This window comes from Pinus tabuliformis, chromosome 1_1, assembly GCF_031772625.1.
Source record: "Pinus tabuliformis cultivar Carrire ecotype Pingquan chromosome 1_1, CPIR1, whole genome shotgun sequence".
Classification (NCBI taxonomy): Eukaryota; Viridiplantae; Streptophyta; class Pinopsida; order Pinales; family Pinaceae; genus Pinus; species Pinus tabuliformis.
In genome coordinates, this window is record NC_142297.1 from 376,619,109 (window position 1) to 376,626,341 (window position 7,233).

At 36.8% G+C, this 7,233-nt stretch overlaps 1 long non-coding RNA gene across 2 annotated transcripts; it reads right to left on the reverse strand.

Annotated features, from left to right (window-relative positions):
• Positions 1-278: 278 nt before the first annotated feature.
• On the reverse strand, positions 279-5,608 carry LOC149213207 (uncharacterized). 2 transcript variants are annotated; one of them, XR_016250312.1, is made up of 4 exons: positions 4,939-5,608; positions 4,736-4,789; positions 1,080-1,198; positions 279-899 (listed from the first exon to the last, which is right to left on the reverse strand). It is a non-coding gene; the product is annotated as an uncharacterized LOC149213207 (long non-coding RNA). The 2 variants fall into 2 exon arrangements; XR_016250313.1 differs by having other exon boundaries at positions 1,074-1,198.
• Positions 5,609-7,233: the final 1,625 nt, after the last annotated feature.

Consider the following 7,233-nt stretch of genomic DNA (forward strand, 5'->3'; position numbering starts at 1 on the left):
CCTAACTATATACTTTTATATTAGTAGTTCAATAAAACAATGAAAGAATAAGATGTTTTTAAAATTGAAATGAAAATATTATTATATTATAAAAAATATTTTTTAATTAAAATTTATAAAAATTTCCAATTTACTTTTTAATTTATTAAATTTAGAATTAGTAATTATTTTTAAGTTTTAAATACTCCCTTGAACCAAAATTTATGGAAGACATATACACATTTTCCTTATTAGTCCTTGCCTCTGGCATAGTAGGGACTATAGCAATCGATCAATCATTGACTTCCTATTAAATTGCTCTCACCAAATAATATTTCCTGTACATTGGAGGTTTAAACCAATGTTTTAAATAAAATGTTGGGCTAATAAATTTTTATCCAATGTTTTTGTTCGGATGTCTTATTGCCAGCCTCATGTGCCCCGATGTTATTTCAATGAGGGCAAGTTATTTTATCATAAGTTTTTCAAAAAAAAGTGTGAGCGAGCAAGTTATTTTATGCAAACTAGGAAGGTTGGGGCAAGTAAACTATTTTATGTTATTTTATGCAAAGCCACCACCTCCAGCAACACGCCACTTGCAGCTTCTTCTTGCCGCTTGTCACCTCTTCTATCTCCTGTCCTCTCTTCGTTCCATGCAATATCCTTCTTATCTAAACTTGCAGCCATAGAGAATTGGCATGGCCTCAAGAAACTTATGGAGCATAGAGAATTGGCATGGCCTCCAGAAACTTGTGGAGCGCAGAGAATTGGCATGCTCTCCAGAAACTTGTGGAGTGATTTTGACAGCCATGCCCTCTAAGGACTTGCAGAGTGACTTTTTAGACGAAGAAGCCAACAACGGTTCTACAAATGAAAATTTGTAAATTGTAGTGATTTTTGAAGATCTTGTGATTCTTAACCTACATCACATCATAGGTAAATATCATTAAACAATCCTTATATTTTCTACTTCCATTATTGGGCCAACATCAACAGTAAGTTATATTCTACTCTGCTTTAACCAAAATAATTGCAAAAATATAGTTAATAGTTCATTATAAATGCTATTTGAAAGGGAATTATGCTTATAATACCTTTACCTGGGAACCCACCGCAAATCTTTATTGGACATCCCAGAAGAACCTCCTCATTCTTCTTCGGCTTTCGAAGGTTTAAGGCTCTTCACACCCTCCATCAAATTCATATTCTGGAACGAATTCTGCGAGAGATTTTCCTTCCATGGCCTCAAGGAAATTAGTTAAACAAGTTAAAACGCTTTATGAAAAGGGCAAAAACAATAGATAAAACTACTATAATTACATTAGAAACAATGGCACATGGAGGCAAATATAAAAAATAAGGCATGTACATTTTACCCCATTAATGAGACGAAATCATTAAAACCCTATAACAAAAAGGTTATATAAGAATGCATTCATGACCAAAAATGCCTCATTAAGGCTCAAAATACGTAAAAGCGTGCCCTTTCTCACTAGCAACAGAACCTATAATGTGCTTGTTTAAGTGAATCAGAATCGAACCCATGGCCAACATTGTTTTTTGTATCGAATACTAATATAGACCATTATTCATAAGAGAAACAATTTTTGATGAAATTAACTCAAGTTTCCAGCAATCTTGACCTCGTATCAACCCCATACCAAAATCCAACAAATTTAGGGCCAAATAGGTCAGATGGGTGGAGGTCTGAGGATGAGATATTACTTCCTGTGCTAACTGGATGCTCTCATGCTCTCGCCGTTCTCTGGGCTTCACACTCACATGTATTCTATGGTCAACGATAGCGAAAAAGGGCAAATGAATGAATACAATATCGGATAGTCCACTTATGGACCATATTCAGACACTCTTCTTCTTTTCTGCATGGCAGAGTCTCCAGCTCAACTTTCACTTACCACGTTAATCTGCTTTCTAGGAACTTTGGAGTTCGCTGCATTGACTCTTGTTATTGAACACAAGCCTTCTGTATGGGCTATAGGATGGGACATGAACCTTCTAACTGCTGTTTACTCTGTATGTCTTCCATCTACATGTGAACTAAGTATTTTCATGATTTGATTTACAGAAAAATGTAATATTTCTAAAATACTAATAATTTGATTGCAAATTTACCATAAGAAGGGAGTTGTCGCCTCTGGAATTGCATATTATGTAAAAGGTCTATGCATGGAATTAAAAGGACTTGTATTTGCCACAACATTAACCAATTTGCTTAACGATGGGTTTAGAAGCCCATGCCCTCTTCCCTCTTCAGCAGCCCCAGGGCATAAACTGGACACAGAAGAACCGCAGAATGCTTCTTAGTCTCACCACGATTGGGGGATACCTTCGAATAGGTGCCTGAGGGACGAGGACATTGGGAATGATGAATTGAGTAACAGAAGTAGCCACGCGATGCGAGGGTGTGAAGGAGTGGATCTCATCTAATGAGACAGAGGTAAAGACATTGGGTATGCAAGAAGGATAAGAGGCAGACACGTGGTAAAATTGTGGGCCCATGGGATTTTACTTGTTTGAAATATATTTTTGTATTATACATTTTTTTTCATGTGTTAAGGTGTCTTTTTTATTACTAGGCTTGAGAGAAATATCCAAGCAAGGATGGGAAGTTCAACAGCCGTGGTCACCAGCTGACTGACTTCCTTCAATGTAGGGTGTAAAGGACGGATGTGAGTTCTTCCTCCACTATTCTATTTTTATAATTAATGCCCACTTAGTTTAACTTCAGTAATATGGTGCCAGTTTCCCAGATGGTTGGATGCAAGGTCACGAGCTGACTGACTTCCTGCAATGTAGGGTGTAAAGGACGGATGTGAGTTCTTCCTCCACTATTCTCTTTTTATAATTAATGCCCACTTAGTTTAACTTCAGTAATATGGTGCCAGTTTCCCAGATGGTTGGATGAAAATTATGGAAGAAATTTTCAGCTTTTCTCATGAAGCTATGAAATATATACAAATTTTGGTATTTGGATATATTTGCAATTTTGGTCATGGTCAGTAATCTTGCATCTCTACATGATTGGAATAAGATTTTCCTACATTGCTTTTAGGATCATGTGAACAATCCTTCCTCTCATGCAAGCGTACGTTACAGTCTTTGTTCATGTAATTTCATATTCGAAGTATTTCTTTTAGCATGTTGAGCTTTCTATCGTTGCCATACTTTTAGTGCCAGGACCATATCTGAATTGACAGTCTATGTCTTTATTCTCAATCTGTTATATGTTTTCTCGTTGTTTGGTGTCAAGTTCTCGATATATCATAGAGGTCTCAAACAATCTTCTTCTTGGTGTATTCAAATATAAGTTTCAAAAATTCTTCATGGTGTATTCAATGATAGGTCTCGAACAGTGCCCATGTTGTCGAAGTGGAGAATTGTGATCTTTTTCACCAGGCTGGCAAGAGATTTAATGATATGCAGCGGTGTATTGAGAAGACAGATTGTAAAATTTGAAAATTTGGATTGAATGCAACTAGGTCTTTTCATCATCATTGTGTTTCACATTATTTGGGTCCTTATAACTTTTAGTTGAGAAGTCTGCTTGTATACTATGTCTTTTCCCTTTATTTCTTATTCTCTGGGTTTCTCTTCTTAGTGTCTTCTTCCATATGACTTCATTTCTCAAATCTCTGCTCTAAGTGTCTTAATCTTTCATATGACTTTTCACTGCCCAATAACCACTTCATTTCTCAAATCTCTGCTCTAAGTGTCTTAATCTTTCATATGACTTTTCACTGCCCAATAACCAATTTGATCCCAGGGCAAAGAATAACCAGTTACACCGAAAAGATACGGTCAACACAACCAAAATTACACCTATGACCCAAGTTAATTCACGGGGTTTTTTGAATCCACCTGTGAGATAAACACGGAATACGTGCAGGATCATCATTAGAACCATCATACTTGCCGCCATCGATGAATTGATCGGATTAACCAACCAAAGTTAACTTCGGTCATTAGGTATTGAACAGAGGCAAAAGCTTCTGTAACGGTCGGACGATAGTAAAAAGTCATAGCAAAACCAGTAGCTACTTGTACTAAAAAAACAAGTAAGTGTGATCCCCTAGACAATAAAATATATTGACATGAGGAGGAACATATTTACTGGTGATATCATCCGCAATCCCTGAATCTCGAGACGCTCTTCGAACAGATCGTATACTTTATTGAGATAGGTAAACTGAAATTCCCCCTCTGAAAACCTTAATCTTTCATATGACTTTTCTTCTTGTAATATGTGTGATAACTAGGTCTGTTTTCTTCTGCTGTAATTTATGTTCATCTACTTGTGTTTGTTCTCTATGCAGAACACCTCACTTTCTATGTAATTTACTTACAGTTTCCCTGATAGGTTGCTTATAATACCTTTACATTGCTTTTATGGGAAGTGTCAAGAGTGTTCGACTGACAAAGTTTGTAATACAAATAATGCAACACAATCTCGATGTTTACTTGCATATGGAGAAAGTGCAATGCAACCATGAAGTATGTACATGTCACAATCTCGATGTTTACTTGCATATGGAGAAAGTGCAATGCAACCACGAAGTATGTACATGTTTAGCCAGTATATATTTCAAGTCACCTTAATTTTTGTGATTTATCAACGGCCACCATCGATTGTTGCCCAAATATTGTGAGTCCAAGAATTTCATGGATGGCTATGATATCATGCATGAGAAAATATTTTAAAATATGTAGTTTTTAAAATGTGAAAATGAATAATCACCTGAGATTCCTTGTAATGCAAGTTCCTCTCTATGCACCGGAATCAAAGTTATGTCTGCACATGGTAAATAAATATTATGGCATTAGATTATTTTTTTTGTTCTGTTTTTGTTGGAAATTCTTTAAAGAATTAAAAGAAAAAGGTTGTAAATTATAAAACGCTGATCAACAAACAGGAATGGATCTTATAGAAATCTAACCAACCTCCAGGCCAAACGGAATATCTATAAATAGAGCAAACCCTTTCCAGCAAGAGTTTATATTGGTTTAAGACCTCTGATTATGATTTGATAGTCCTTCTTGCTCTGGTTGGAAGGAGCTGGTAAGACCTTGCGTGATGCTTATAATACCTTTACCTGGCATACCGATTGAGTATGAAGCCCTTGTTTCGGAAGCACACAACGGCCTCCGAATCAGCAAGAAATTGAAACTCCCTGAGCCTCTCTTATAGTTTATGGCAAAGAAATTTGCCTTCCGCAATAAGATTCGCATCAACCGCAACACCCTGTCTACTTAGAAAGTTCATTGATGGGCATACGAGTATCCAAGTCCTCTGTGTCTCTGCACCTCTTGCATAAACATATTTAACTCAGAACCAAGCAATTTCAATATTTTCCAATAACTTGCAGAGGGTTACTATACTCGAGTAGATATCATGAAGGCCTTAATCCTTGTGGGCGGTTTTGGAACAAGGCTAAGCCCGCTTACTCTGAGCCTTCCCAAGCCTTTGGTGGATTTTGCCAAGTTCTTGCATCATTCTGGTACGTCGCCTAACAGTTTTACTGTCCAGATGTTTGGTGCGGGCAATTACACAAGTCTTTGGTGTGGGCAATTACACAGATTGACGTGCCTAAACCTTGCCCCCTGCCATGCTTGTACGAGCAACCTGGTAAAATGAGTTGCATGCAACTTTCCAACTGTCGTCGAAATAAAAAGTTGAATAATTACACAGATTGACGTGCCTAAACCTTGCCCCCTGCCATGCTTGTACGAGCAACCTGGTAAAATGAGTTGCATGCAACTTTCCAACTGTCGTCGAAATAGAAAGATGAATGGCATGGCATTCAAAAAAACCAGCTGTATTTTATTCTCTTAAACTTTATTATATTTTATATCCCAATAACTCTTTGAAAACCGTTCCTATAATCAATCGATCAATTCTAAAAATTCAATACTTCGTTGCACCCATTCCTATATCATATTCCTATTAGAATATAATATGCATAATAGTATCAAAATATATTACTCGCCATCATTATTGTTGTTAGCGATTCATACTTGTTAATTTGCAATTATGGGATGATTGCTAATTTATGATTATAATATGTAATTAATTTACATATTAATTTTAATACAACAATCCACTTTTATATTTGGTGATGGGGCTCGGTGCAAGAAATTGGCATTGTGATGACAATGGTGGAAGTGAAGTGCCCAGCGCCTAACTATGGAGGCAACATTTTTGTTCGGTGATTTTACATAACAATTGGTGTTTTTTAAGTTCATACGTGAGGACTTTGGCCGATGAAAGTGACTATCTAAGCATCATTAACGTTGCCGACAAGTGACTATCACTCAAATGCAGAGCCTTTTATCACTTTTCTGGACAGTTGGTACACCAAAATAGACCTATGAAAATGACGCAAAGGCAGCCATGGATTTTTTGCAATTTCTAGTGCAGTCCTTTGTCATAAATATTTGACATATATGTTAAATACAGACGACTGGTAGTAAGTGGGCAGTCGTCGGTTTTTAAAAGGTGGAATATCCATTCTTGCTTGAAGAGAGAATATAAGCCTATTAGATATTTTCCCTTTGGTAAGGATCCTAAAGTTGATTAATTATGTGCAGGGCTGTCCCACAATATAGGCGAGTGGCTATTAAGTCGATAAAAAAGAGACATCTCTTTGTGAGAAATCTTGGTATTTGCTCGAGTAAAAACGGTTGATCCTGCACCGCAAAGTATTAGTGCTACCACTTCTCTTTTCATCAATTCCAAACCTATTATCTGATTTCAGGCCCGGCAGGGGCTACCGCCGCTTGCGGATCTTGTTATACATGTCATATATATATAGTATTACACATTCAATTTTTATTTTTGATGAAGTATTACGATTGGCAAGCACTAAGCGGCTCCCAAGGCATTGAAGCATCATCAATCTCGGACGGTTTTAGGTAGCTCCACTTACCTGAAATTAGGTTTTCGGCTCCACTCCGTGTACCTACGTCTCATTTTATTTTTTCAATTTGCTCTGACCGGAGGCAGGTGTGCCCCTGGACACGCGTGCACTCACGGATATTCAAATTAGATTTAATTAATTAAAATATTTTTAATAATAAAATACTTTTAAGTATCACCAAAATCAGGTAGCACTTGGACACGCGTTCCCGGTACACGCACGGATATTGAAATTATATTTTTTTAATTAAAATATTTTTAAAATCACGTAGAACTTGGAATCTTGTGGTGCGACCTTCTTTGATAAGCGACACATTACA